Source organism: Dromiciops gliroides, chromosome 2 (genome assembly GCF_019393635.1).
Source record: "Dromiciops gliroides isolate mDroGli1 chromosome 2, mDroGli1.pri, whole genome shotgun sequence".
Classification (NCBI taxonomy): Eukaryota; Metazoa; Chordata; class Mammalia; order Microbiotheria; family Microbiotheriidae; genus Dromiciops; species Dromiciops gliroides.
The window spans coordinates 70,888,823-70,900,843 of record NC_057862.1 but is presented as its reverse complement, the minus strand read 5'-3'; positions in this window follow the sequence as shown (position 1 = coordinate 70,900,843).

The window sequence follows — 12,021 nt, the reverse complement described above, 5'->3', positions numbered from 1 at the left end:
TGTACTTTTCTCCTCTTTTACATTTCCCTGCATTATGCTATCTTCCACTTCCACTGACTCTCCTATTTTTACCAAGCTTTTGTACTGACCAAAACCAGGAGCTATCCCTTATTATTGTGCCCACACTTTCTTGAATGAAAGTGCTAACATCATTCCTGTTCCTTTCTCCTCAATCTCTCTCTCTTTCTTTTTTCAGGGCGATTGGGGTTAAGTGACTTGCCCAGGGTCACATGGCTAGTAAGCGTTAAGTGTCTGAGGTTGAATTTGAACTCAGGTCCTCCTGAATCCAGGGCTGGTGCTCTATCCACTGTGCCACCTAGCTGCCTCTATCTCCATTTCTTATTCCCCTCTACAGGAAGATATATGTGATATGACCTCCCTTTTATATGCCTGGGGGCTCTGGCTCACCTTAGTAAAGCTCTGGAAATATTTCAGAGAGTGTTGAAGCCAGGCAAACACCAGAAACTATCTAACATACTAATGGGAGCAGGAGAGGAGGAGAGAAGAGGTAGGTAACTTGATAAAACCTATCTAGTAATGGGATTTTGGCTTGAGACTTTCATGTAGGAGATAGCTCAGGTAAGCTTCTGTTTACATTTAGGTTGGGCAGGGATCAGTTCAATTTTGAATTGTCAATCAAAAGCACCTGAGTCAACTTTTCCTGGTGGATAGCTAATCTCCCATAAATTAATTAAGCTTTGCTGAGGGGGGCCCCCAAAGACTGAGCTCCTGTGAATAAGTGAGCCCAGTGAATAAGTGTGGCAAACAGGGAGTTTGCCACAGTAGTTCACTATGAGAACTATTAGTTATAATGACAAAAGTTTGAGGTTTTTGCTTCCCTCAAAAACAGTGTTCAAAAGGAGATTTTCAATGATGTTTTAGGAGTGGACAATGTTAATATTTTTGTCAGTACCATATAATAACTATGTATGAACAAAATACAGTTTGGTCTCCCTCCTAGGAAAGATGATAGCATTGAAGAAACAATTTTTCTACTCTGCAAGTCCTTAGGGAGAGTGAAATGGAATAGGAGAAATACATAAGGCAAGAAACAAAGGAGGAAAAAGGTCTAAAAGAGAGAAAGAAATGTTTACCTTTGTTGGGAGGTTGGAGGCTGGTAAAACAGCAGAAATAAGCAAAAAAAGAACTACTGGGAACTTGGTGTTAAGCAAAGGTATATGACTTCTGTAATGGACATTGGACTTTCTCAGGACAAAGAAGCTGTTTTGCTTTAAGTGAACTCATGTACAACATATACAAAACAGAACTCATTATCTTTCCCCCAAAATCCCCTTTCTTCAAAACTTTCCTGTTCCTTTTGAAGGCACTTCTACTTTTCTATTCACCCAGGTTTATAACCTTAGCACCATTCTCAATCCTCTTACATTCATTCCATGGATCCAATCTTTTACCAAGTCTTGTCATTTCTCTTTCCATCATCTCTCATATAGATCTCCTTCTCTCCACACACACAGCCATCACTCCAGGATAGACTCTCACTTCTCTCCTAGCCTTCTCCTTGGTCTCCTTTCCTCATATTTCTCCCTACTCCAAACTCTCCTCCACCTAGTTATCAAAATGATACTTTTGAAGCACAAGGGTGACCATGTCATTCCCCTATTCAATAAACTCCAATGAGTCCTTATTATCATGAGGATCAATCATACATTCCCCTGTTTGACTTTTAAAGTATAGTATACGTGTGTACATAGCACATATATTTGTATATAATATATATGTATGTAGTATGTATACAGTAATGCACACTTGGTGTGTACATGCCTATCTAGCACATATGCATGCATGTGTATATGCACAAATAGTAAGCATATGCATATATACATATGTATGCAATGTAGTATATGTATATATAGTATATAAATAGAAGATACTTATATGTACATACTGCATATATCCATATAGTATGCATCTGTGTACATGTAATATACTATGCATACACATGTATTTCACATATGTATGTAGTGTGTATGGGTTTATAGTATGCATATGCTCACATAGTAGGCATATAATATATTTGTATATATGTATATGGTGTGCATGTGCATATGCATATGCATATGCATATAGCTTGTGTGTATAGCGTGCACATGTATGTACTATCTATATATGTATATAGCATGTGTGTATATTGTGTGTAGATAGTTGTTTGCATGTTATCTCTTCCATTAGAATATGAACTTCTTGAGAGCACAGAGTGTGTTTTTGCTTTTTTTTTTTTTTAATAGATGAGGAAACTGAGGTTCAGGTAGATTAAAAAAAATGTTCTGCCTCGAGTCTTATAAATTGGACTGCAGTCCTGAGACCTCAAAGTGAGGGAAGAGAAAACCATCCACATATATCTGCCAAACCATATATTATGGAAAATAGCAGGTACAATACAAGATGAAGAATAAGATGAGAGAGGAGCTGTCATTTCTAAGGGGGCATAATCAAAAGCAAGCAATGAAGCCCCAGGCCACAGACTGTTATGCATGAAAGCACAAAGTATGGGTACTAAACAAGATGAACTAGAGTCATAGTGTAAAGAGGCTAATCTATCCTCATGGATGTCACTGACACATATTGGAATAACTGTCATAATAGGGGTATGGCTGTGGAGAAATAAATGGAAGGGCATTCTAAAGGAGTGGCTAGATAAGGGGTGATGGAATGCCATTGGATGAAGAAGACACACACATTTGGGGAAATCCAGGAACTCATATCAGAGAAACAGGTGGAAACTATCCCTAGCTCCTATACCTTTTGGGACAACTAGGCAGTGCAGTGGATAGAGTGTTGGGCTTGGAGTCAGGAAGACTCTTTATGAGTTCAAATTACCAGCTGTGTGACCCTGGGAAAGTCACTTGACCCTGTTTGCCTCAGTTTCATCATCTATAAAATGAGCTGGAGAAGGAAATGGCAAACCAGTCCAGTGCCTTTGCTTTTTGTTTTTTGTTTGTTTGGTGGGGCAATGGCGGTTAAGTGACATGCCCAGGGTCACACAACTAGTAAGTGTCAAGTGTCTGAGGCTGAATTTGAACTCAGGTCTTCTTGAATCCAGGGCCAGTGCTTTATCCACTGTGCCACCTAGCTGCTCAGTCCAGTGCCTTTGCCAAGAAAACCCCAAATGGGATCATGAAGAGTCATATGTGACTGAAACAACTTACAAATAATACTCTGTAGCAATAGGGCTAGCTGCTTCTCTAACAAGATAGCATAGATACTAAGCCATTTCTATCTCAATCACCATGATACCTGTTGGATCAAGATTTGTTGGAGCAAGTCTTTCCTAAGTGACTTACTCAGATTAGATTATCACCAAGAGAATTTAAGTTTCTGCTTTAGCTATGTAAGGGGCTAAAATTCTAGCTAGTCTGTCTAAAATATCTCATGAGTGGTTGCCAATAAATTATAAACTTTAGCAAGAGTTAAACTTTTAAGCATTTATTAAGGAGAATAAGAATTTGGTGAAGAGAAAGAGAAAGGCCTAGATTCATCTATCTATTAAAAGGAGAGAGCATTCCTAGCTCTGCTCTCTGCCAGAGTCCACATGAAAGAGAGAGAGAAAGGTAAAAATCTAACTGTTTTTAAGAGACCCTATCATCTGACCCACCATGGCAAGGTCAGGAACCAAAAGAGACAGAACCCCTCCACCAGTGTCTGCTTCCTACTTCATGTCCCCCTCCCAGAAATGGGAGACTCCTCAAGTTGATTGGCTGGTAGCCTTGATAGACAGTACCCATGAGCAAACATCACTTCCTGATGCTAAGGACCTTGACCACATGGCTTGCCCTCAGAGGCCTTCACCTCATGGTGGCGCTTTGCTACAGTAAGTCTCCAGCAGGTGGTATCATTCTAATTGTTACAGTCCCCCCTTTGTTTCTACAAGAAACGGGGTGTTTCCTTGATGAAACAGCTATAAACATGGGTTTTTTTCCGAACTCCTGTGAGTAGGTAAAGAGTGTCACTAATGGCATATCAATCTTGTTTTTTCCTGAAATTTCTCTACAGAAGGAGTAAGGATAAGAAAGGAGGTGTTGCCTGGCTTGGCTGAACACAATATTGCATTACTCTTTGGGGACGATGTATGTCCTGGACTCCTAACTTAGTGTTCTTTCTACTCTGTTATTGAGAGAGAGAGAGAGACAAAGAGAGAGACAGAGAAAGAGAGAGAGATAGACAGAGACAAAGACAGAGAGACAGACAGAGACAGAGAGACAAAGAGAGACACAGAAAGACACAGAGTGAGCCATAGAGAGAGAGGGAGAGAGAGAGAGAGAGAGAGAGAGAGAGAGAGAGAGAGAGAGAGAGAGAGAGAGAGAGAGAACAGGGAGAAAGAGCAGGGAGAGAGCCATTTTAGCAAGAGTGGAAAAGAACACAAACAGTAACACAATGATTGGAGATCCAAAGGCAAATGGTGTGTCTGAAGTCATGGGACTAGGAGTGAGTAAGTCAAATGTGAATAGCCATCCCAAGAGTCACACTATTTTAGCCCCATAAACTGGTCCTACTTGCCCCAGAGATGGAGAGGGCTCCTATAAGCAATTCTACTCCTTTGTAAAACTGTGAAGTGATAAAGTTTGTTTTTGTTATCCCTCCTCCCCTTTCTGTGTCCTCTCTCTTGCCCCTTACCATTCCCTGGCATCTGACCCCTAAACATTCAATGCTCTTTGGCTTTCCCATTACCTGCTCTGGTTGGTTTCAACTCCACCACCATCATCTTCATAATCCCACTCTCTCTCCACTCCAAAATAGGTTCATTACCAGGAAATTCATAATCATGGAGATTGTTTCAGCCCCTGTGCTTATACTCATCAGTATCCTCAGATGTTCTGCCCCTCTGATTGGAGGGCTAGAAGACTGCAAAAAACACCTCCCCAAACTTCCCTTTATAGAGGGTTCAGTGTCCCAGTCAACTCTTCATTTGTCACCAGATGCTCTGTTTGGTTTTGCCTCCGGTGTCATCATGTCCCTCACCCCTCCTCTTTAAGCTTCCTTTTGTGTATTTTCTTTCCCTCCTTATATTATAAGCTCCCCAAGGACAGAAATCTTTTTCCTTCTTTGTATCCCTAGCACTTAGCACATTGTAGGTACATAATAAATGACTATTATACCATATTTCAAGGACTATCACAATGGAACACCATCCAGGCTTTCCTACACTAAACAGTTGCCCAAACTCCAAAACTGTAATCTCCTCTTTGTCTATCTCAACTACTATTTATACTCTCATAGTTTGGTAATCTCTTCTAGCTATTAAGAGAAAGGTTTCTAACTAAAGAAATTCATTCTCAAGTGTGAATGACTGAATACATATTTTGTGTGTTACCCCTTCCAGTTGTACTTTGAGTTTGAGAAAAGATACTTGCTAACACAGGATAGCCAGGTGGCACAACAGATAATATGCTGAACGTGCATTCATGAGGACTCAACTTCCTGAGTTAAAATATGACCTCAGACCCTTACTAGCTGTGCGACCCTGGGAAAGTCACTTGACACTGTTTGCCTCAGTTTCCTCATCTGTAAAATGAGCTGGAGAAAGAAATGAGAAAATACTCTAGTATCTGTCAAGAAAACCCAAAGTGGTATCACAAAGAGTTGGACACAACTGAAAAATGACTGAACAACAACAACTTGCTAACACAAATGATCATTAATAGTGTATAGTAGAGGGACTGCTAGGTGGTGAAGTGGATAGAGCACTGGCCGGCCCTGGAGTCAGGAGGACTCCAGTTTAAATCCAGCCTCAGACACTTGACACTTACTAGCTATGTGACCCTGGGCAAGACCCCATTGCCTCACCAAAAACAAAACAAAACAAAACAAATAACAACAAAAAAAAATAGTGTATAGTAGAGAAGGCCCTGGGCGTGGAGTCAGAAGACCTGAGCTCAAATCCTTGCTGTCACTAATTAGCTGTATGAAGCAAATGCCTTAATAACCTCTTTGGAGTTCAGGTTTCTCAAATGTAAAATAAAAGGGATCAAAAATCTTCTAAGATACCTTCCAACTCCAAAATTTGGTGACAAAATTTCTGGCAGTGAAAGTGAGATTTGTGAGTGGTAGAGATTACCTTCCTATGGGGCTCATAGAGGGCCTGCTTTTCCTCCGGCACTGAAAAAGCTGGTCATAAGATGTCCATTAATTTGCCCATTTTTATCTTGGCATTTAATGGGACTAAAGTTGCCCTATTACCATTGTGTGGCTGGGATGTTTATATTTTAGGATGCAGCCTAAGGGCCTGCTATGGTTGTGGGGAGGAAATGAGTAGGTATGGAAAGGGAAGAATGAACCCAGAGAGGAGGTCAAGGATATCTGAAGAGAAACTCCTCCACTTTCATGGACAGTTGTCTAGGTCTGCTGAAGGCAGCCTTAGTCCTCACTACGCATGGTCTACATGGAAAGGGCAATGCCAGTTGGTGCATGCTTATTACAGACTGACTCTAATGATATTGTTTTACAAGTTACAGAGTAACTGGTGAGTGTAGTTGTAACTGCAGGGCATACCTCTGAAGCAGGCCGGGGGTCTCTGACCTTGTTTTTAAAGTATTTCAATAATGGTATCTTCATATAATTGATTTCTTTTGTAATCCTATGTATTTGATTTTATGCATTGAAGACTATTGTTCTAAAGTGTGGTAAAATAATGAAATTTCACAGACCCAGGGGTCCAACTTGATTGACTTAGTAGTGTTTGAATTGGGTGTGAATGAGGAACTACTAAGTACCCACTTAAAGGCAATTAGATTTTAGCAACACCTGGCCTGCCTGTTAGCCACCTAGTTTAAATTTAGCCAACCCTGAGGAGAGTGTGTTCTCAGAGGCTATGGACTGCAACATCAACAGGAGACCGCTCTCAGCCAATCAACTTGAAGAACCTCCCATTTCTGGGAGGAGGACAGGAAGTAGGAAGCTGAGGCTAGTGGGCGGGATCTTTCTCTTTTGGTTCAAGACATCGGCTTGGTGGCAGGACTTCATGTAGACTGTTAGGAAAGCTGGGATTTCCAAGCTATAAGGAATCTGTTCTCAATCTTTCTCTCTCTTCACTATCTTATATCTTTTAATAAACCCTTAAAAGCCTAAACTCTTGGTGAATTTATCAGTGATTTTAGCCAGTTTCCCCCCAAAACTGGGGGGGAGGGACAGATTAGAACCCACATTTAGATTTTTAAACAACACAGAAGAGAAGTGCACAGGCTTTACCAGACTATCAAAGGGGTAATGAGCAGAAAGAAAATTAAGAATTGCTACTCTGAGAAAACACACAACACATGTCTTCATGTCCACCTTCCCAGGATGTGAGGTATACCAGCAGGGGGAAAAAACATCAAAACAAAAAATCTAACCAAAGATGCGAATAATAATAATAATAATAATAATAATAATAATAATAACCCCAAACTCATCCCTCCCCATAAAATGACAATAACACCAACAGCAAGAACAACCATCACCCCCAACCTGACACACATGGCAGAGAAGATTTCTGGGACTCAGTGATTTTGCATAGGATACTAGATTTAGAGCTAGAAGGGATGTTAGGAACCATAGAGCACAACCCTTCACCTTCATTTTACAAGCTCAGTTGCAGAAAGGTAAGTGACTTACCTAGGGTCACACAACTGATTGAGGCAGGATTCTTCCTGATTCCAAGAACAGTACTCTATCCACTACATCAGAAGTGTCACACCCACCTCCTGCAGCTGCATGTGATGCATGACACTCCAGAGTGCAGCCCAAACCAGATGGAAATGCAATTGAGAAATATGGAGTGAAATAAACAAAAATACAATAAAACATAAATAATATTAATACATGGTTTTCTAAGTCAGCATGCAGCCCACAGGGATCCTTATGTATGGTTTAGTGGCTCCCATTTCTATTTGAGTTTGATCCCATCACAATACATCATACTACCTCTCAAAAAAAGGCACCTGCAGCAAATAGTCTTAGCTGCCTATTTCCCTTTTGTCTCCTTGCACTCAATTGCCCTGTATCAGTAGAATTATGGGGATTGGTTTAAAAAACATTAGCAATGGTTGCATTATTCTACTCCACTTGAATATGCTGGCTAATCACAGCTCCTGTTTTGGTGGAAATGCTATAGGACTCTCCTGGCTCAGCAGCTATGCCTCCTGCCTTCCTCCCCCTAGGGCTCAGCTGTATTGTTTTCCCCAACAAGGAGAAAATATGAACATGCAGAAGATTTCATCCCTGACATGTCAGGCATAGTAGAGTGATTCGAATAGTATAGGTTGCCATCAGGTATGATGCATCTGAGTAGAGGGTCAAGTAGAAATCAATTTTGTTAATAACACAGGGATGAGGCATGGTAGCTGTTAAAAATACCGTGTTCACATCTAATTACTGATTTAAAAGAATACAATGGATATAAAATAATTTTAGGCCAAAATCAGCATGAATAATTTATGGACTGAAGAAGATTCATTAATCAAGTTGAGAGCTCTAAAGAGGAAACTGTTGAGATTTTGTACGAAATGTTATGATTAGAGATCTTCCCTGCCAGACCCAGGTGTTTAGTAGTATGAAGACTGTGCATTTCAGGAGGAAGAGTGAAAGCCAGCCACCTAGTTATACCCATTCAAAAGGAGTGACCAAATACCATTAACCCAATCAGGAGAAAACTCCCCTTAGCCATGACTCTGATTACATTCCTCCTGGTTCCAGCCCCATGGCAATTGTGACCCAGGCTTTCCTGCTTCCTAGACTCTACTTTCAAGTTCTGCATTTGCCTAGGTTGTCTTGAATTCACCCCCATATTGTTCATTTCATTGGCTTGCACTCTTGTCCCTGGCTATTCTCTTGCCAGCCTCCTCTGATTCTTCCCCTTGGTTCTTCTGTGTCTCATGCATAACTGGGTATGTTGGATAATGATGGATGATAGTGGGACCCAGCACTACTCACACAGCTTGTACTTCCCTGGTTGGCAGCAATAATTACTAGCAGCATCTCTACTGCTCCGCTTCAGCCAGAACTCTGAGATTATCTTAGATCTGAATAGTTCTCCTGACTGAATTAACCCCCTAACTCAATATTCCACTGCAAATGACATACATGAAATTTTCTTTGATTTGGGAAAATCAAAAACAAGGGGCAAAGAAATAGTGGCAGAGGCAGAGAAATGTGGTTTGGAGAGGGGCTTCATTATTTAATTTCCCTTTACTTTGAAAGTTTGAATTTGCAAGGCTAGCACTCAGGAAGTTGCTACTTTTCTCCTAGATATATTGTTGTTGGGTTTTTTTTGTTTTATTTTATTTTTTTGTGGGGCAATGAGGGTTAAGTGACTTTTCCAAGGTCACACAGCTAGTAACTCTCAAGTGTCTGAGAGCAGATTTGAACTCAGGTCCTCCTGAATCCAGAGCTGGTGCTTTATGCACTGTATCATCTAGCCGCCCCTCTCCTAGATATATTATCTGCAATTAGAATATGTTGTTACTGGTGAAATGGGTATTTCTGTTATGGGCTTGTGGTCTAAGTGGAATCCTATGGTCATGATAAACTGAGATTACCAGAGGTGGTGGTGGTGATAATGATGATGATGATGACACCAATTGCAGTATGGCATAGTAGATAGAGTGCTGGGTTTGGGGTTAGGAAGATCAGGATTCCAATCATGCCTTTAACATTTATTAGCAGTGTGGTCATAATATGTTATTTAGCCTTTGTGAGGTTCCCTAAGATTTATGAAATAGGGGCAGCTAGGTGGTTCAGTGGATAGAGTACCACCCTGTAACAATTGGAATAACGCCACCTGCTGGATACTTACTGTAAGAGTTCTGCCCATGAAGGGAAGGTCTTTGAGGGCAAGACCAGGAGTCTTTTCTTCAGGAGTCAGGAAGTGACGCGGACTAGTGGGAGGAGGAAGGAAGAGACTGGCACTCAAGTCTCGCGCTCTTTCCTCTGGACTCTGGTGGAGAGCGGAGCTAGAAATGTGCTCTCCCTTTAATAGATAGGAATCTAGGCCTTTCTCTCTCTCTTTACCAAATTCTTGTTTTCCTTAATAAACGCTTAAAAGTCTAACTCTTGCTAAAGCTTATAATTTATTGGCGACCACTCATTAGATATTTTAGACAGTTTAGCTAGAATTTTAGCCCTTAACAACCCCTGTAGTCAGGAGGACTTGAGTTCAAATCTGGACTCAGACTCTTACTAGTTGTATGACCTTGGGCAAGTAACTTAACTCCAATTGCCTCCCCCCAAAAGATTTATAAAATAAAATTACTCTAATTCTGAGGTTCACCCAAAAGGCAATGAAGAAGTTAATAGTGGGCATAAGCATGCTGAAACACAGTACAAATGAAGCAGCATGTCATGTGGTACAGAAAAAAAAAAACCTAACACTTATACAACACTGGATTTAATGTTGGCAGAACTGGGCTCAAATCCTGAATTTGTAACTGTCTGCCTGTGTGACTTTGGGCAAGTCATTTAACCTCTGGGTGGTTCAGTTACCTCAGCTGTAAAATGAGAAAAGTGGGCTAGACAGACCCTTCCTTGATTGATTGATTGATGTGATACTGTGTTTCCACAGGAAAAGCAGCATAAAGGATGCCATCAGACAAATGCATGGGTGAGGAAAGTGATGGGGGAACAATGTAGGAAGAGCAGGTGCTGACTGATGGATAACCTGTTTGCTTCCCTGGTGCTGACATGGTAAGAAGAAACCTTATAAGGAGAGTGGTCCCCTTAGGTTGCCTTTATAGCAGGTCAGGAGCAAAAGTCTCAGAGGATGGATAGGTTATGAACTGCATAGTTGTAGACAGTAGCCACATTTATAGTCCATTGGACTATCATGGACTAAGACTAAGAAGCTATTCTAAGTATTTTTATTTTTTAATTTTATTTATTTTTTGGTCTAGACTTTTGGTTTAATTAGTATAGAGATGTCTTTATGAGGGGAAAACACTTCCTACACCGATACAGGTTAGCGATTACTCTATAATTTGTTTTCTTAGAGAATTTCCCAGGGCTCTTAGAGGACTGGCTCTGGATCACACAGCCAGTACATATTAGAGGTGGGAGAGGAACCCAAGTCTTCCGTATTCCAACATCAGCCTCTATCCACTATAACATAGTACCACTGTGTATATTTAATTACAGAAATCTTCATTAATGCAGATTTCATTAAGTTTAAATTTGTGAATATTTTTAAATGTACATGTTATTTATTTCAAGTAAGGGGAAAAGGAAATGATCAATAATACTATGAAAAGGCTCTCAACAAGTAATAAAAAGATAAATTGAAATGAAATAAATACTGAGATTCACATGCAGAAAATTGGCAAAGATGATTTTAAAAATGGAAATAACATTGAAGGGACTGTGGGAAGAGTGGAGCGCTGTTGGTAGAGACATTAATTGTTCCAACAATTGGAAAATAATTTGGAAGTATAAAAGAAAGTTACTAACTTTTTCATAACCATTGATTCCAGAAATAAAGGATCTATATGCTATAAAATATACTATATATTACAAAGTATACTATGTACTACAAAATACTAATGGCCACAATATGGTAGCAACAAAACAAAACTAGAAACAAAATGGGTGGCCATTTATTGGACAATACCAGAACAAATTGTGGTATGTGAAGGCAGTTAAATATTACTGTTACAAGAAATAACCAATGTGAGGAATCCAGAGAAGTATGGAAGATTTGAGTAAAGTGGTGCAAAGTGTAGACAGCAGGAACAAATAAAAATAATGTAAATGATAACACTCAAAGATAGTTGGACTGTGATGAATCATCATGAACAGTCTCCATCCTTGAGAACTGATCATGCGAAACACTCCCTCTCTCCTCATTAGTGTGCCAATGGTATATGTGTGGTATTAAGGATGAAGGATGGAAAAGGACACTATAGTTGTGGAATTTTTTTTTCTATCAGATATGGTTACTGTATGTTAGTTTTACCTTAAATCTTTTCCTTTGGTTATGAGGGAGGATTCAATGGAAAATAAATATGATTTTTTTGGGTTTTGTTTTGTTTTTGCAGGGCA